This window comes from Palaemon carinicauda, chromosome 1, assembly GCF_036898095.1.
Source record: "Palaemon carinicauda isolate YSFRI2023 chromosome 1, ASM3689809v2, whole genome shotgun sequence".
Taxonomy (NCBI): domain Eukaryota; kingdom Metazoa; phylum Arthropoda; class Malacostraca; order Decapoda; family Palaemonidae; genus Palaemon; species Palaemon carinicauda.
In genome coordinates, this window is record NC_090725.1 from 144859536 (window position 1) to 144878824 (window position 19289).

Consider the following 19289-nt stretch of genomic DNA (forward strand, 5'->3'; position numbering starts at 1 on the left):
CGGAGAGCGAGGTAACCGAGATCTCGTCTCGCCTAGGTAACCTAACCTAGGCGTGTTATTATACGTTTAGACATTCCCCGGTTACCCTTGTGTATGGTGATTTCAATTATGCAGAGATGGGTATCTCTTTAAATTGGATGAAACTTTACTTCTCTAAAAAGAGAGATTTAAGGGTAATCCCTCTTCCCTCTGAGAGAAGGCATATGATAAACAAAAAACTGATGAAAAACAAAACCATATCTCTACCCACAGGGGAGAGAGAGAGAGAGAGAGAGAGAGAGAGAGAGAGAGAGAGAGAGAGAGAGAGAGAGAGAGAACGTACTGTAATAGTAACCACATCAATAAAACGTGTATAACATTAAACGTACTATCATCAACTCTGATAATAAGAGGAGGCCTGAATAACTCGTGATCGTATAAAAACGGAGAATGGGAAATTCACCTCTCTTACTCGAGCTAATAAACGAGCACCCTATGCTCTCCCTCTCAAGGTTACATAATAAAAAACTAACATCACACAATAATATAAGAAAAGTAAAAAATTGATTGCTTTTTTTTTTTTTTTTTTTTTTGTGTCATTGTAATAACCAAGAACGAAGAATAACGACAACGTAACCAATAAACAAGGATATAGTCTAAATCGAGCCTTCCTGAGGCGAGTACAAACTAACAGACTAAATCGCTAAACGTTTAAATCGCTATTCGCCCCATACCATTGTTGGCACTATAATATCCAACTGTTTGTATATTTGTAATTTACCTAATGTCTGTTAATGACATAAGGATAAATAACTTAAAGCAATCTGCCGACCTCCGAGGGTCGGGGAAGCAGTGACATGCCCTTAAAATAAATATAAACACCAGCCTTAGCTAAAGGCAAGGCAAATATAAGTGTTAAGTGTATGGGCGACCTCCGGTGAAGCCGGAGCGTAATGAGATGTCCTGAATAATGCCGCCTTAGCCAAAGGCAAGGCAAATAAGTGTGACGTGTATGGGCGACCTCCGGGGACGCCGGAGGAAAATGAGATGCCCTGAATAATTCAATTGTGGCTAATAATTCAATTGTGAAAGATATAAAAGCCAAGCCGCAGCTAAAGGCTAAGGCTTAGATCATAGCAAAGCGTATTTATGATCCCCGGTGAGCCCGGAGGGAGAAGAAAGGTCCTGAATAATTATTGTGAATAAAAACACAATTGTGATAACAATGGCTATTGTGGATATGGCCGTGGCCTGAGACCGCAGTAAGGGCCACCGGAGGGTCGTATCTAAACAATATGAAGCCCGTCCCATGCAGTAAACAATATATAAATATAACAATAAAACAAAAGTCATTGAGAATCCCTCATGCCGGAGTAGAACTCAAGGCGGAGTGGAAAACGTTCATAACTACTCCCGAGCCGTAACGGGGAGAGGACGAAACACGGACCTAAAATAACGCTAACAATTGAAAAGTAACCAAAAATAAATAACTCGTAAGTTATCATACACCCAGAGGGGGAGAGGTGAGAGAGGGAGAACCCGTTGAACGCACAAAACGGAAAACGGGAAATCCGCTCACCCACCGGAGCTAAGAAAGAAAACGAGAGAAAGGGGGAACTCGTGACTACGAACAGAAAACGGGGACCCCAAGCTCCAAGCTCTCGCTCTCTTGGACATAATATCAGGACTAAAAATCACAGAACACTATTATAAACATATAAAATAAAAATGTACATCAAGATAAGACTACGAACGAAGAATAGCATCTGCTAAAACTTGAAATAAATAGCACGGCCGAGTGACAAACGCCCCGGAGGGGCGGGTACTAAACAATATTAAAGCTAGACCGCTATCTCGTTCGTAGGCTGGACTTGCTAGCAAAAAGTACCATGAGCATAAAAACACAAAAATAATAACGGTTCTAAAGGCATAAGGCCAAGACTTAACCAAGAACCTAAGTGACAGAGTACTAAACGGGCAGACAAAGATGAATTCCCAAACAAGTGAACAAACAATGGCCGCCATGAAGGGCCAGACGGGAATAATAAAACAAACTATACTGGATATAAAACAAAAGCCCGGTACTATAACAAGCTGTCAAAACAAACAATGGTACTTAACATTGGAATGTGTGAAGATGGAGCTTCGGACATGACGAAATAAATCCATGAATGTTAAAAACGATCGAGAGCACCACAAATTACACACTATTCTATCAGTCCAAAAAGAAGGATGATGTTCAGATGGCGCTCACGTCGTGGCGTGGTGGTGTGGCGCGGGTGGTTGGCTAGGGCCTTTGTATCGGCCCATCCCTTTGTCGAAGGAATTAACTAAATGGAAGACAACCTGTGAATAGTGGTTTTCACGTGCCTTTGCTTTATACACGACACCCAAAGGGTGCTCACGCGAGGGTAGTAACCTCAGCATTCCATGCTTTTATCTTTCTCTGGTATAACTGGAAGGCTTTATCAGAAAAGATATATAAGAAGGACTCTTTTCACCGGGCGCCACAGGTCTCTCCCCAGAAATAGATTTTTCATTCGTCAAAATCCCTTTAGTTTAGACATAAGGTTTGTTCTGTCATTTCACATTTTTTGCAACTGTCACTATGAACTGGATAATTCCTGCTTTGGGTATTTTACAGGCATGGAAATAAAGACTGTGCAAGTAAGAGCATGACATACTGCATACAATGTTAATAAATGGAAATAATGGCAGTAGGCTAACTTTTACTCATGAAAACAATGAACAAGACTTATATGAAATAAACAACATGAAGATTATCTTTTGTAGAAATGACAGTTGAGAAAAAAGAAATAATTAAGAACAATCTCATTTCAACAACTTGCATTACTAGCATAGCGTTTTGGTGACGTGGATAGAAATCAGAGGCGAAGAACCGATGATAGTTGAAGAACGCTACGTAGTACTTCCTGTCTGAGGTGAACACGTATGCCAACATAGAAATACAGTAAAATAGACCTCTCATAATCAGGAATAAGGACTAGAATTGCAAGTATTTCGGTTGGTGGTGTGGCAAGATGTGAGGATCCCTATGTCGCTAAGCTGGGGGTGTCATAAGGAGCTTTAGTAATGCCTCAGGTACGAAATGTTGCCATTGACCCAAAAGTATTGTGATTACTACATGGTAACATAAAAACAATCTAAAATAGCTCTTACACAATTAAGGATAAAGGATATAATCCCAAAGATTTCGTTGGTTGCCTGAAGAAAGGAGAGGAAGAGATTTTTTTTTTAAATTTCCTGTGTGTGAACTGTGTGACATACGACCATGTGCTGTACTCATTTCTACAATATATGAGATTTTAACTTTCATATAATTTATATTTGTATATGACGTACCCAGGACGTCATCATGTGTATTACAGGGTATATTTTGACGTTGTTTAGTGAAGGGGTTAAACTGTACTGTAATGATAGTACTGTACATATATTACAGAAATATACACTACAGTATCAGCGAGTGTTGTTAGATAAGAACACCAGTGTTTTGTTATGACATGAAGGCTACGTATAAGTGTGGCGACGACTTCATGTACTGTACATGTACACAAGTATTACATGGTAAGACTCTTGTACACTTAAGTACAGGAGTCTTATCATGTAACACTTGTGTACATGTACAGTTCTGTTCAAACACTAATGCAATCTTATACTGTGATAGAAACCAAGTAAAAACTATATAGTGCAGTGCAGTAGAGTGGGTTAGCTAGTGTGTTAGTCAACCGCATGTAGGCAATGAGTTGGTAAAGTTTGAGTTCCCCACCCTAGGGCAGCAAGCATTTGCGGATTCTCACCTGTCTCTGCAAATAGGGAGGACTGACTTTACTAATATTAATCAGTACTCTATTAAAAGAAAGACTCTCTATTTCCTAGCTCGTTTTCCGCTAGAAATATGATGTGAATTCAACAGATATAAAGACTTTCCTTAAATATTTTTTATTTAAAAGTGGATGTTATATATTATCAATAAAAGAAAATACAAACTTATCAAGAAAATAGTTAATTTTTATAGAAGAAAATATATTTCCAAGAAGATATTTGCCCTATTACAACTGGTATGCAAAGCTTCGATGAACAAATTTTTGAAGATATGAAGAAAAAATTTTTTCCAATGCTTGATTTGCCAAAAATTCAGTTACAATTTTTTTTATCAATAATTTAGCTTTAAAATATTCCTTAATTAAAAATATAAAAACTATAAAAGTAATGATAGCAATTTTATAATCGTTGTATTAACACAGCAACCATAGAAACCGAATAAAAAGCAGGTTTTGTTATAGACAATAGAATCTAATAACAGCTGTTCGCTTGTATTTCAATCATCATACAATAGTAAATTTTTGCTGAAGTTATGTTACAAAGTTCAGTAGAATAGGACTGATATATTTTTATATCAAAGTATACCCTTATTTGCTCTGGAGAGAGATCACAGATATATACTACCAAATATAAAAAAGCTGTAACTGAAAAAAATGTTCATAGCTGCCAAGCTGTTTTGGAATTGAGGAAAGCTCCGTCCGAAACTGGAGGGAAAAATTGAAAAAAATGCGTTTCGTTATCACAAGATCTATAAGAATTTATCAAATTCCTGAACCTACCGTAAGTGAAAAATTGCGTATTCAGTTTATGAAAAGGTAAACCAAATTGCACAAAAAATAACTAATGAATTGGAAAAAAATTAGTGATTTCTAAGCTGTATAATCAATCACTGCAAACCTAAAAACTATAAATTATGCATTGGCAACATGGATTAAACTACGGTAAACTTTGATGACATTAGACTCGATAGTAAATGCAATATGAGAAAAGTATTTTAAATAAAACTATTTACCATAACACGATAAAATGAGAGTTTAAGCATTAATAGTTTCTTTTGGGAAATACGAGATATATATATAGGATACTAATGTGTGAATATTACTTGCATTATTATTGGATACCGTCAAGTAAAACATAATTTTTATCAAAATCTTGTTTATGTCAAATACAGCTATTAGTTCATTCATTTAAGATTGCCCCACCTTACACGAAACGAAATGCTCTTTAACGAACAGCTTTGTTTAATATGAACAAGATTTTTTTTCCCCTCTCTTGAGGTTACGGTAGTCGTGACTGCTATGAACTGTACCAAATGTCAGATGCAGATGATCCTCATAACTGAGAAATCTTTCTTTACAGACAGGATCTGTTGAGAAGTATATATCCCATACTCCTACACAAGGGGGAGGATGGATAGAACGTCCTAGATGAGGAGGATGGATAGAATGCATTCGATCCAATTTCTCACAACAGCTATAGATACATTTGGACAAAATTTTGTACCGAGACCGAATACCATTTATTTATGGCATGGGCCTACCTTAACACCTGTAGCATCCCTACACACTGACCTTTAGGACGTCGGCAGTTATCATCGTCTTTACAGGACCAGATTCTTTCAATTTACAAAAAAGTTGAACCAGCCAGAAATTTGGTTCAGAGGGACCTCCTCCCTCCTGAGGATGAGACATCATATTAAAGGACGATGGTTGTTTTTGTGTTGGAACAAATCACAAATTTTGAAATGATTTTAATTTTTCTTAATTATACAAACCAGATTCATACAAGTTACACTTCCTGTCTCAACCAACTTGCAAGGTCATAATAGCTGGTCTTTCTGACTGATGGGTTGTCGCAGCTTCACATTAGATTCTAATGGCCATTCCAGCTATATTTTAGTTATATTTCAATTAAAGGGTTCAGGTCTCAGGTTTAAATGGTTAACAAAAATCCAAATTACTTTTAACATTTACAATCTCATACTAGTTAAAAAAAAGTGGGGTTATAATACATTTTACAATCTTTGAATCTATTATAAATGATTGGTTTTCTTAAACTGTTGACTAATTCTCTTCATTAAATGAAAAAGGTCAAGAAACAAAACATGGAAATTTTATTTTTATTCAGTTATCAAACTTTCACCATTTTCAAGATGAACACAGTTTTAACCCTACAGCTCAGAAAAGTGAGCAATGGAATGATTTTGTACAAGGTGCAACACACATCTTATGGTATCAAAGCAAACGCTAAAATATCAAATAACCCATCGTAAACTGTACTGCAATTATTGTGGGAGTAAAATACATAATTACACCAAGGGGAAAATATCACAAGTTTGGGTAACTAAGACATTTTCATGTTCTGTAAATAGTTAAAACTCTCCATTTCTTTATAGAATAGGTGTTAAAATTCCTTATTATTTTAAAAATGCTGGTGAAGGAAATAAAACAAACTAGTAGTCTGACTATCAAGTGGACTTCTCTGTCAAACACTATAAAAATGAAACACCAAACCAAATCCACCAAATTTTCAATGAAATAGCAGATATGAACATTGCACAAATATCTTTGATATGAGAAGTAGTCCTACCCAAAAAATAAACCAAAATTGAACAGATAATACCGTTTTGGCTGCTTTAGCATTTATCATACTCTCTCACCAAACCAAAGGTTTAACATGTCAGTATTATTAACAAAAGATTTTCTAAATATCAGTATATTGGTAAAAGAATTAGAAGATCTACCACAGTACAAAAGGCCCTTTAATACTTATAGCCAATTACCCCTTTTTAAAACTGAATTGAGAAAAAAACCTCTTTAAATATTGGAATTTGGTTTTTTCTACTTGTACTAGATAAAAAAAAATGGTTTCAACAGGAAAACAGGTTAAGACATTGCCATAAAAAAAGATTGACATTTTACACAATTTACCTTTATCATAAATAAAAATGGTTGCAGACTTGGAAGAGAAGCTTGGCCAATTAGAGACAGAATTTGGAAGGGTATGTGAGAGAAGGAAGTTGAGAGTTAATGTGGGTAAGAGTAAGGTTATGAGATGTATGATGAATGGAGAGTTACTTGAGGAGGTGGATCAGTTCAAGTACTTGGGGTCTGTTGTTGCAGTAAATGGTGGAGTAGAATCAGATGTACGTCAGAGTGAATGAAGGATGCAGTGTTGGAGGCAGTGAAGGGAGTGGTAAAGAATAGAGGGTTGGGCATGAATGTAAAGAGAGTTCTGTATGAGAAAGTGATTGTACCAACTGTGATGTATGGATTGAAGTTGTGGGGAATGAAAGTGATGGAGAGACAGAAATTGAATGTTTAAGATGAAGTGTCTGAGGAGTATGGCGGGTGTATCTCGAGTAGACAGGGTTAGAAACGAAGTAGAGAGGGTGAGAACAGGTGTAAAAAATGAATTAGTAGCTAGAGTGGATATGAATGTACTGTGATGTATGGATTGGAGTTGTGGGGAATGAAAGTGATGGAAAGACAGAAATTGAATGTTTAAGATGAAGTGTCTGAGGAGTATGGCGGGTGTATCTCGAGTAGACAGGGTTAGAAACGAAGTAGAGAGGGTGAGAACAGTTGTAAGAAATGAGTTAAGCTAGAGTGGATATGAATGTGTTGAGGTGGTTTGGCAATGTTGAGAGAATGGAAAATGGCCGTCTGCTAAAGAAAGTGATGAATGCAAGAATTGATGGGAGAAGTACAAGAGGAAGGCCAAGGTTTGGGGGATAGATGGAGTGAAGAAAGCTCTGGGTGATAGGAGGATAGATGTGAGAGAGGGAAGAGAGCGTGCTAGAAATAGGAAGGAAAGGCAAGCGATTGTGACGCAGTTCCGGTAGGCACAGCTGCTTCCTCCGGTTGCCTTGGATGACCGCGGAGGTAGCAGTAGTAAGGGATTCAGCGTTCTGAGGTGGGTAACGGGGGAGGGTGGGCTGTGGTACCCTAGCAGTACCAGTCAAACTCAGTTGAGTCCCATGTCAGGCTGTGAGGAACGTAGAGAGGAAAGGTCTCCCTTTTTCTTCATTTGTTTGATGTCGGCTAACCCCCAAAATTGGGGGAAGTGCCTTGGTATATGTGTGTATGAATAAAAATCTGATTCTTTCTTTGGTTTAAAACCAGCCTCATGGAGTGATTATAATTCTATTTTGAAGTTAAAAATGCATCATCCTTTCACAAATCTACATGCATGGCAGTCTTCAATAATCTTATTTTCCAATCACAAACAAAACAATTATAGTTTTAATATTACTCTTCACAAATTTACCCTTGTTGCTCATTTTTACATACAGTTTTACCATACACATGCAGTATGAAATAACCCAATGAATATTAATTTTTAAACACAAAGCATTGCGATAGAGATTGGATTTAAACTTTGCAATTCTAAGGCAGAATTCCTCTTACTTAAGCCTTAAATTCACAATCAAAATTTACAAGTTCTAAATGTAAGGTGGCCAAATGTAAAATTTATGGGGATGACTTCAAGATTTGGCTTTGCTTAAAACAATTTTTGGCATTATTTGAAAACATTCCACAGCTCAAATAACAAGAATGAGAAAAAAGGATGAAGTATTGTTCAAGAAATACATAAAACTCTCGCCCAACTAAAAGAGAAACACTTTCATTTCAAAAAGTGACAATTTCCGCTTGCTTTATTGAATTTTGTTTGCAACAGTGTTTAACACATATAAATAACATTAATTTTAATATTTTGAAATTGCCATGATACAATTTATCATATATTCATGTCTTTACAAAAACTATCTTTATTACATGCATACTAATTTCTAAAAAGCACCACATCAAAAGTTAAACAAAATACATATGATAAGGTTGTATTGCACATTGTAACTTCTAATTTAAAGTCATAGCAATTAGTACAATATCAAATTACCAGTTTCCTCATATTTCCCATTGACACTGCATTCCTTAGTTGTATTATGGTTAATTATATGTGAAAGAAAAATATAGCCCCCCAAAACTAGGTTAAACCCTATTCAACATGAAACTAATGATTCATTTTACACTACTACCCTTAAAAGATGGCATTGAGAATAAGAAATGATAAACGCAAAAAGAACCTGATTCTAGGTATAATTTTGTAAACATAACTCCATTTCCTGTCCAGTATCAATAATTCATTATGACAATGAAACTTATCTGTTACTGTCCAACCAACTTAAACAGTTTCATTACTTGACTTATATTACCCCTCATTTAAAAAAAAAATGTCTAAATTATATACTATTTTATATACCATGTTCAAAATCATGTTATCACTAAATTTCATCTGACTATCTAATATTGATGAATGAATCATTGAGCATGATCTTAATTTCCAAAAGTAAGCAATTCCATTTCACACTGCCAGTGCTCTAAACATCTGAAATACTGTATTTCTCGTGTCATAAGATGCACCTTTTTCGTGTAAAATGCCCCAAAAAACACCCTACATCTTAACACCAAGATAAAGTAGTATAGGGGAGTTTGACAACCCTCAAACACCTCAGTAATGACAGAAAAACACTCACACGCACCAGACATAAAATATAAGCCGACAATTATCATTCCTATGTAATAAGTAAGTTTATTTTTAATGCACTTTCTTTGATTAGTGAAGGCAACAAGACATTTTTGTTTTAGTGGAAAGCTGATGACTCGCCAAGCCATCTACAGGTATATGCAAACATGCCAACTAATGGTATCCAAGCAGACGATGCTAGAATATATTTTTGTTTATGTAGTATCTATTTATTTTCTCATACTTTGTTGATATTTTGTAATAAAGCAATATTTTGGTAATGACTTTGTTGCATAGGTTCCAAAATCATACAATAGGTGTTGGTGAACAGAAACTTGAAGAAACATCTTACTGGAAGTTAAGTGCAGTTTTCCAAAGTTAGCTATAAAACTAGTAGACCTAGCATCACACAAACAGAAAAAATATTCCACCTTGTGAAATTTCTAAAGATTTCCTTATTTGATCAATAATTCATTTTGTATGAAATGAGAAATTTTGGATATATTACTGGAATATTACTTCTCTGCCAAAATTTGGTCTGGAGCATTTAGCAACACTACTTTCATGTAAACACTTGAAAACATTGTTACAATGGTTGCAGATAGCCTAGAACTGGTTTAGTGGTTTTCTATATATGTAATAAAATATGGATAACAGGTGTACAGCTGGTTAATATTTACCTAACACATTTCATAATACACCCAAAATATGAAAATTTATTGTGCTAAACAAAAAATCACACTAGAATTCACCGATTAGGATTTGCTGCTACGAGGTTGTAATATCCTCAATTTAATCTTTTTCCAAAAATTACTTGGCTAAATATAGGGTGCATCTTACCACTTGAGGTGTCTTATGACACGGGATATACGGTAATCTTCAAATGAATGTTGAATATTTGTTAACGGGAGTGTGTTTAATAAATCAATCACTCCAATCAAGTACTATATTATATTGCATGTCCTGTCAATTCAATATTTTATCACAGTGGACAAGTTTCTTTCTTTTTTTAATCAAATTCCACATAAAAAACAGTTTTCTAGTGGAGGAGGATAACCATTCTAACCACTGATAATACAGGACTATACAAGTTTTATCATAACTGACTTGTTACAACAACTGTTATTAAACAAAACAATACTGTTCTACTTTGCAATGACACCTTTCAATGCTAATACTGTATTACACCTTTTGCATGGTAAAGACACATACCAAAAGTGTTATGATAAAAATATGTAATTACAGGTTTTCTGTAAATCATTCAAAATATAATTCTCAGGATTACATGCTTTATCTTTATTTTAAAATTTAATTCCAAAGATGAAAAAAATAAACAAAAAAATTTGCAGTACAGATTCTACAATAAAAGTCTGGAAAATATTGATGACTGCTATATCAAAATATGTGAAAATAATAAACAAGTAATATTATTTACAAATAGATAACTTTGCACTAAACCAAACTGTGTACATTTAGAGAATGAAAAAGCTGAATTATCAAACCAGTAACTCTGGAGTGTTGGAAATCTGTTTATGGCTTCACTGAAGATGATTTTAGGCAATATCATTAAATATTTTGCTCTATAATGACTGCTGGTTTTTTACCCAGCCTTTAAAATAATTATCAAAGTGATCTGCAAAGGATTCAATAATATGGCCCACAGATGAAAACATGAATAGTCCTCATAAATGCTCTAGAAATTTTCAAGGTTGAAAAATAGTTGAAGTTGAATGAAATTAATATGCAGCATTCACTACTACACATTACCCTTGTGCAACTGACTAACCAATCAAAGGTGACATGGCTAATTCTTACTGAAAAAATTACTGAAATTAAAAATAGATGACTTGCAGTTCACCTGTTTAATACTGAATTTTCAAAGTCAATACATGGAAAATACAAGAGGCAAACAGAAATGAACAGTAGAAAATAAAAAAGGACTGCAGGCTTTCAAAATGGACGTCTTTTCACAATAAAATCCTAATGCAGTCTAGAGCAAAATAAAGACGACAATTTACGCATCAACACCAGTTTCATCCTGGTAAAAAGTGATGAAATGAGATGAAGTGATATGAATGACATATGTATCTAACAATCAAAAACATTTTAGGTTAACATTCTGATTAACCTGGTATCCACTTTACATACCTTTGTATTAACATTCTTGCACACAAAATACTATCTAACTACCAATCAATCTGAATACACAGTACTGTAGTTATAAAATATTTCTCACTTTACATGATGACATACAAACATCCTGTTTAAAACTATGTAGTCCCATATTGATAACACACCATCTACGCTTCTCTAAGCTATCGGACAACCTAATCCATTTCAGGGACACCAAGAATGTGAGATAGGCTTTCTTCCTAACAACAGCAAGATTACCAAAACACAATGCATTGTTTGCACTGTATCCTTTTATGAATTAATCTATATATAGATCATTTATAAAAGTGTAACGAACTCGGTATCCTAATACATTTTTTAACCAGAGAGCACCAAAGCATCTAGTATTTTTACGTTCAAAACACATTACCTTGAAAACAAATAATAAAATAGCTTTTTAATGACAAGACTACATTCATTCTTAACAAACTTTTTGTTTTAACACTCCCTAGGAAAACAAATTTACCTTATATACACAAGTACTTTAAGGTGTATAATCAGCTCAGTCTTCTTTGGAAACAGGACTATACTCTTTAAAAGGATAAATAGTCCAAATTCTCTGCTACATGTGTTCAAACAAGCAGTTTGTATGTTCATACAAATTTTTTTTTTTTTATTTTTGATCAACATGAAAAGGTAATTTTGGGTAAAATACACACTTTTTGTTATTCCTAGCTTAATATAAAACTACTGAAGAACTTGCCTACCAGTGTTACCAAATCATCAACTTAGTACAGTAACTATAAGAATACTGAAAAGACTGGTATACTGTACATGTACTATACTTAGCTAGGGATACTGTACTAAATATTACCTGAATATCCCAAATAACTTCTAAATTAGGATTTTATAAGATTAAATATATACTTTTACCTTTCTACCTTACAATGATTCTCCAAACTGTTATAAGCCTTTTATGAGTAAAATGACTAGTTACATCAGAAACTACAATCGGGGAAAAGTTAGTGAATATCAGTATTTCTTCAATTTTGTAAATTCCAGCCAAGTACTGTTGCCTAAATTACTTCGTGCACTTGCCCAAAGTTTTGAAAATATTTTCAGAAAAACAAGGGAATACTACTGCAACCACTAAGTACCCAGCTAAATAGAGCATGTCCAGTTATACAGTATTCTACAGATAAGGAGACAGCATTGGTAAAAACAGAAACTAAGCTGTCTCTTAACCAATTATTCAGATGTTTCAAGTTACGAAGTTACCGTGCTCTGGGTAAACAACAAGCATCATGAAAAAATAATCAGATGCCTGTTTCTACTTCCTTTTACATAAAGATAATAGTACAGCCCCTGGGGAAGTCTACATGCATTCATAAGTACTTACCAGGTCAGTCAACACACAGCATTCACTCACTTTTCCACTTACTGCTGAATCGCAAAATAATGCTATGCCAATACGGTTAGCAGAAAAAAATAATCTCCATAAATACCTATATCTGAATGTTATATTTTCTCCATGCAACTTTACTATCTACTTAAAAATCAACTGGAGTAAGGAATGGAATTTAAACTAGTAATTTAGGAAGCTTTTAAGCAGAAAGAACTATAAACATCTAGTATAAATATGCAAAATATGAATTATCCCTTTCATGTATTACAAATCAGTCAAGTTATATATAAGATAAATTGTGAAGACTAACATGACAAACTGAACCATAATTAATGCATCAATTTACCAATTTACCAAAGCCATCCAAAAGCTTTTCACAAATATAATAAATAGCTGACACACCTAGTTTATTTCAAAAATTTTAAAATATCCTGAGATGTAAATAAGCTTTGGTCAATACTTAAGAGCATGGGAAGTTAAGAATACCTAACTAAATTTATGCATTTCAATATCATGACACTAAACCATAATGATTTGCTATCAAAGAACTCTAAGTAGGTTTATAACTCTCCTCAGAAATTTTAAACCCACTAACATCACAGTTGATTATCCCCACCCTTACTATGGATGAAATTTCACCACAGTTTTTGGTTTATATGTATAGCAATAATTTACTTTTTCATTTTGGAGACATAAAATTTCTAAAATATAATAATTTAACCCAATCTTGTGCTAAATATATCCCAATGATTATGATATCTAAGTTTTTTATACTCTACAGCTCGTCTTTATCTAAAAGCGTATATCTGTTCTTTGAAGGCGCCAGTTTCTTGAATGAAGACTCTGGTGGTGTCGTCGGTCTTTCTTTAACAGCTTGATTAACATCACCTGATCTATCTTCAATCTGTCATTATCAAAATTTTGTATTAAATTTGAGTTCACCACCCTGACATACATAATACAAAAATATAATCCTTCAAAAGATACTTAATAGAAACAAAGATAAAGGAACCATTTTTTTTTTCATAAATTTGCAAGAGAACAAAGAAGAAATAGGAAATCTTTAATAAAAATAGACTAATATAAAGCTAGCTCTTTTAATCTGCATATATTTCATTTGAGCCTCTTTCATAAACAATGTAAGACCCTAAACTCAATGAAGGTAAAAAAATTATAACAATACATGTAAATAAATGCTCAATTATTAATGTAAGTGTACTTTAAAATGCATGAAATTAATACACAACAGCACTGTTATATATTGCAACAATAATCTAGACATTAAAATCTCTTCTAAATGCAACCACAGAAGGTGTATGTACATGCACTTTATAGTACAACACTATACTCTGCTCTTTCCTTTCATAAAATTATTTCTTAGAGTTCACTATAAAATTTTTTTGCTAATATAAAATTGTCATTCTTTTAAATTAACAAAATGAGGGGGGTTCTATGAGTGGATTAATTCTTAGGCTGCAAACTTCTCAAGTCCAACATGACTAATCTAAATATCCAAGGACAGCTCATGAATCCAAACTCCCTATTTTCCATTGTTTTCAGTTAGCTACTCATACTATCACTACATAAGCAAGAATTCATACAACTATTTATATATAATAAAATACTTCTCTGGGAAGTTAATTAATTTCTATTCTATTTTACTCATTCAATATATCTTTGATTTTGTGCCCAGGGGTTTTAGTATTTAAAAGTTCAAGTCCAAAGTTCATATGTAAGAGACTTACTCTATATACTAAACTAGTGTCATATGAAATGAATAAATTTTCCAGATATTTTATTCAATATGACCAAATCTACCAAATATTTTCTTCACGTGACCAAAGCTACCAAAAACGTTATTCACTGTACCCAAATCTAACAAAAATTACATTCAATGTGATCAAATCTACCAAATATTTTCAATGTGACCAAATCAACACCAAATTAGATTCAATGTACCCAAATCTACTAAAAAATTATATTCAATGTGACCAAATATACAAAAAAATTTATTCAACGTGACCAAATCTATCAAACACTTTATTCAATGTGATCAAATCTACCAAAAATTATATTAAATGTGACTAAATCTGCCAAAAATGATTTTCAAAGTGATCAAATCTACCAAAAAAATTATCTAATGTGACCAAATCTACCGAATACTTTATTCAATGTGACCAAAGCTACCAAAAATTATATTTAATGTAACCAAATCTGTCAAAAATTATATTCAATGTGACCAAATCTACCAAAATTATATTCAATGTGACCAAATCTACCAAAATTATATTCAATGTGACCAAATTTACCAATAAATATAATCAATATGACAACCTATCAATAAATATATTCAATGTGACCAAATCTACCAAAATTATATTCAATGTGATGAAATCTACCAAAATCATATTCAATGTGACAAAAAATACCAAAATTATATTCAATGTGACTAAATCTACCTAAAATTATATTCAATGTGACCAAATCTACCAAAAATATATTCAATGTGACAAAATCTACCAAAATTATATTCAATGTGACCATATCTACCAATAAATATATTCAGTGTGACCAAATCTACCAAAATTATATTCAATGTGATCATATCTACCAAAATTATATTCAATGTGACCAACTCTACCAATAAATATATTCAATGTGACGAAATCTACCAATAAATATATTCAATGAGACCAAATCTACCAAAATTATTTTCAATGTCACCAAATCTACCAAGATTATATTCTATGTGACGAAATCTACCAAAAATTAAATTCAACATGACCAAATCTACTAAAATTAAATTAAATGTGACCAAATCTACCAAAATTATATTCAATGTGATGAAATCTACCAAAAATTAAATTGAATGTGACCAAATCTACCAAAAATTATATTAAATATAAACAAATCTACCAAAAAAATTATATCAATGTGACCAAATCTACCAAAAATGTATTCAATGTGACCAAATCTACCAAAATTATAATCAATGTGACCAAATCTACCAAAAATTATATTCAATGTGAACAAATCTATTAAATATTTCATTCAATATGACCAAATCTACCAAAAATTATATTTAATATAAACAAATCTACCAAAAAAATTATATTGTGACCAAATCTACCAAATATTTTATGTAATGTGACCAAATCTACCAAAAATATATTCAGTGACCAAATCCACCAAATATTTTATGCAATGTGACCAAATCTACCAAATTTATATTCAATGTGACCAAATCTACCAAAAATTATATTCAATGTGACCAAATCTACCAAATATATTATGCAATGTGACCAAATCTACCAAATATAATCAATGTGACCAAATCTACCAAAAATATATTCAATGTGATAAAATCTACCAAATAATTTATTCAATATGACTAAATCTACCAAAAACTATATTCAATGTGACCAAATCTACCAAAAAATATATTCAATGAGACCAAATCCATCAAAAATTTTATTTAATGTGACCAAATCTACCAAAAAATATATTCAATGTGATCAAGTCTACCAGAAATTATATTGAATGTGTACACGTCTACCAAATTTGTTATTTAATATGCATAGATCTGTCAAAATTTATATTCAATGTGATCATATATACCAAATATTTTATTCATTGTTACCAAATCTACCAAATATTTTACTCAATGTGACAAATCTAGCAAATATTTTATTCAATGTGACAAATCTAGCAAATATTTTATTCAATGTGACAAATCTAGCAAATATTTTATTCAATGTGACAAATCTTTCAACAATTATATTCAATATGACCAAATCTGAAAAAACTTATGTAATCATGTTCACTTATATACAAAATCTTTTTCAGTTAGTAGAGAGGCAACACTTGCTGGAACTCCATAGGGATTAGTGCTATAAGTACAACTCAAGCAATGTACCCTGGGAATTATTTGAGGGTCTTTGAAACATCTATTTGCCCCAACTGCACCCACTTTTTAGTCTTTTATTAAATATCTATTCCTGCCATCTTTCTTTTATCTTGTCCCACCTCTACTTTTACTTCCTACTGCAACTGCAGGATTTCCCCCTTTTGCATATGGGCACTGAATAGCCTCCCATGACCCATCATCTCTACTCTTTAAGCCCAATTTTATTAAGTCCAATTAAACTCTTGCTGGGAGAGCTACCAGGAGGTGCCACCAACCTCACTACAACTATACGTGTTTTTGACATGAATTGGGAGAGTGAGGGTGGAAGGGTAGAAAATTAACGATAGGCCTACTCAGAAGATAACCAAGCATCGGAAAAGGAAGAACAAACCGACACTATTCCTGACAAGTAAATGAAGAATGGAAGGAAGTAAACAGAAGAAAGAAAATTACCCAGTGTTTGGTAATAGTAAAATATAATCTAGGAAAATTAATACAACACATTGGATATACAAAATCATATACAAAACAACAGACAATAACCTAGTACTGTAAAACAATATTTGGATAAAATTTATTATTTCAGCGCTTACCTAAGTTTATTACTGTTCCTGACCTAGATGGGATAGCCCTGAACCAATACATAGGAGACTCACAATTCTGTGGGAGGAAATCTCTTCAACTGGCTGAAACTTTAAACCTGGGATTGCTGAGTAAACCAGTAGCCTGTCAATATCAGCGTGTTGATGGCCAGTGCGAATGTGATTATGAGAATGGGAACGTAAATGTGATTGTCATGGGTTATGTATAATCAATAGATTTGGGAAAATACACATTGAGAACCAGACGTTCCAACTCTCCCTTATAAGGAGATTGGGAAGATAACTAGGACTATTGTTTATAAACATTTATTCCCAAGTAACCTGGAAGGCGACCTAAAGCGCTACTTGTGGGTAAGGTACTAAACAGTACACCAGAAATTTCTAATTCAGGGACGTCGACAACAGGTCTGTTGTTGGTGAACCACACAAAGTTGTCACTTTGTTTGCTATCTAACTGTCCAAAGACCCATTGGAACAACTATCTGAATCTTCCTCTTCAGATTGTCTGTCAAGTGTTCTTTTTGCCAGATGTGAAGAGAGCTGACAGGGAGATCACAATGTGCTCCATCCATCACAAAATTCCAAAGGTTAGTTGGCAAAGTTGCCGTGAAATAGAACCTCCTTGCTTGTTTAGATATGCCACTATGGTTGTGCTGTCGCTCATCAACTTTACAGTCAACCCTCGATATTCACGGGTTCGGTCATTCGCAATACAGAGAATCCAACCTACTTTAACACTTTTTCACTTTCTGCAAAGCACAACACCCCATCTCTCACTGGCTCTTGCATCGTAACTCCTTGCATGTGCATCTACCGCTTCAGTCATTTGTGCAGCATACCTTGATTAATTTCTTTTTTTTTTTAAACGTGTACATATCCAGCGTGTTTATAGTGATTTTAGTTAAAAGTGTCATACATACATCACTCTTCTCCACACGCCAAACAATCGAGGGCTCGAATTGCATCATGATTCGGACTTACCAAGTATGTAAACAGTTGGGCGGTGTTCTACTGATACTTTTTATTTTCATTATGTATTAGTGTTATTGTTATATTGACTACTGTACAATAGTGTATAAAAAATACAAAACTTTTATAATAATAATGTAGATACCTGTATAAGCAAAGTGTACTGTCAGTTGGAATGGTGCAACTCGACTGTTATGAATTGACCCACCCTAGGGCAGCATGCTTTTGCTGATTCATGATTTTCGGTAAATTACCCCACGGCGAAGACCAAGGGTCGACAGTATCAAGTAACCGGTAAAGAGCTGTTAAAAGTAATGAAGAGCATGGTATGTTGCTTTCAACTCCACAGCCTGGAGGTCATGTGCTGCAGCAGGCAGGTGAGTACAAGCCCCCTTTCTTTTGATGCATCTGTGAAGAGCATCAAATAGGGAGAGGGAAAAAGAAGATCTACCCTTCTGAGATGGTTCAAAACTAGAATCCCACAATTCAGGTCTTTCCTCTGGAATGAGTATTCCGGAAGGATCCCTGCTCCAACACCAAAAGCTCTTCAGCTGCCACTTAAGTGGCTGTATGTAAAGGAGAATGTTGGGCACTAGTTGCTCCAACACAACCAGGTGAGTGACTCAGCAGGAACTGCCACGGATGGGCTTGCAGAGAGCTTTGCATCAGTAACCGATGAGCCACTTCTTTGAAGGATGCGATTCTTACCTGCATTAAGAAGACTTTCCCTCGTGACTATCTACATTTCAAGATATACCAGATTCTGACTGGGTTCCAAAGAGAACTTCTCCAAGTTTACAACCCCTAGATCGCAGTAAAACTTGAGAAGCATGGCTTGATGATAAGACTAGCCAAAAGTACTTCCTTGAAGACGGATAGCAAGCTTGCCTGACGAGCCAGCTTGGAGTCTCGTGGAGTCTTGTGAGACAACAGTGCCGAAACACTG